This window comes from Gadus morhua, chromosome 6, assembly GCF_902167405.1.
Source record: "Gadus morhua chromosome 6, gadMor3.0, whole genome shotgun sequence".
Classification (NCBI taxonomy): domain Eukaryota; kingdom Metazoa; phylum Chordata; class Actinopteri; order Gadiformes; family Gadidae; genus Gadus; species Gadus morhua.
Genome location: NC_044053.1, coordinates 5,783,580 through 5,785,208, shown reverse-complemented (window position 1 = coordinate 5,785,208; position 1,629 = coordinate 5,783,580). Strand labels below are relative to the sequence as shown.

At 39.2% G+C, this 1,629-nt stretch overlaps 1 protein-coding gene across 1 annotated transcript in view; it reads right to left on the bottom strand.

Annotated features, from left to right (window-relative positions):
• LOC115545793 (kin of IRRE-like protein 2) overlaps positions 1 to 353 on the bottom strand; it is a 4,508-nt gene extending 4,155 nt beyond the window's left edge. Inside the window, exon 1 of the mRNA XM_030359227.1 lies at positions 1 to 353. This exon is cut by the window's left edge and continues 816 nt beyond it. The gene's annotated coding sequence lies outside the window, so the exon portion shown is untranslated.
• Between the last annotated feature and the right edge of the window lie 1,276 nt (positions 354 to 1,629).

Here is a 1,629-nt window from a genome sequence, read left to right as displayed (position 1 = left end):
GAGAGGGTTAAGCTTCTCGAAAACGTATAGTATAACGCCACGGCGTTGGGGCGCATGTGATGTCTAGGTCTACAACATCGCTCAGACCTAGACAACACGCTACAAGCTTCCATATCTTCCCACTCCTTCCTAGAATGCTTAACTCCAACCTCAGAACTCTCAGCGATTAGAAAACACAGAACACATCAGAAGAAGGATCCGGGGCCGGGAGGAGTGCAGTGGAGGCTGTGTGGGCCGATATGAAATAAAAGTAAAAGAAATTGATTATTTAAGAATTTTGTTTGTCTGAAAATGAAATGGCATCGAGCTGCAATGCATTAAGCTGATTTTAATCCGTTAGAAAAAACCTTCAAGTCATCATAATAAAAAAATACATATGGCGTAACTGAGGGATTGTTCCCATTCTATTTTTAATTTAGGATGTTGCTAACTGGCAACTTGCTAACTACAACAAGACAACAAGACAAGATTAGATTAGACAAGATTAGACTGGATATTCAGTTGTCATCACTCGTATCATCACTTCCATGTAGTGTGGAAACATCTTTTTACTAGAACATTTCCAAAAAGATGATCAGGTAAAACACTAATCTATTGTGAATTTTTTCCAAGATATGATTCAAACCTTGCCTGGCACTGTTCAACATCTAACAACCCTTAATATGAGCATTAAATTATGTTTATTTAGCTGACAAACCTATTTAGCTTGTCCAAAGCAACTGAAAATAAGTGCATTCAACCATGTAGATACAACCCAAATAGTGCATCATGATAGCACATACAATTAATCAAACAAACTGCTTTAGATGCTACATTATATAAACTTTTACTATTTCATGGGCCTGGCCACCATGAGCACCATTGGACCTGCTTAAAATGCATATAGAAAGGGATTTAAATAGAAAAACTGTTTTTTACTTACCTAAGATAAAAACATCCACTAGGATCATGGTGTCCATATAGAAGATCAGCTCAGACAGAGAAAGAGACATTGAGGGAGACAGTGAGAGAACCAGAGAGAGAGAGAGAGAGAGACTGTGGTAGACAGGAAAAGAGTGAGAGACAGACAGAGAGAGACACACACACACACAGGGATGGAGGGAGAGAGGGAGAAAGGGCAAGGAGCAAGAGGCTGAAGCAAGACTAGTTTGCAGTAGGCTACTGCAACAGAAGCAGATTATGAAGTGCACGTCAGTCAATGAAACCGCAATACATTATTTTATATGTGCATTCCATCCAGATCGGTTTTGGTTGCTTAACTTTGTCTCCCCAGGAGCTCTCTCATGCCATGCTATACTGCTCACATGACAAAAGAGAGGACTCCTTGTTGGACTAAATGTAATGCAACCAATCACTCATGTCCAAACGTAGCTTCAACTATCTACAACATGAAATGTAGTCTTGTGTGTGGAAGTCCAACCCGTGCAGACTTGGGAATCATCCTCTAAAAATAAAACACTAGCACAATCACTTCCCTGTGTCCGAACACACTAGATCCACTTCACTTATTCCTCCAAGATAACCAGTAACCATACAACAATCGAATTTATTAGAATAAAAATGAATTACAGTAAATCAAGTCATTGGTTATAGTATAGCTGTCATGTTAGTAGGAGGTTTATAAACCAA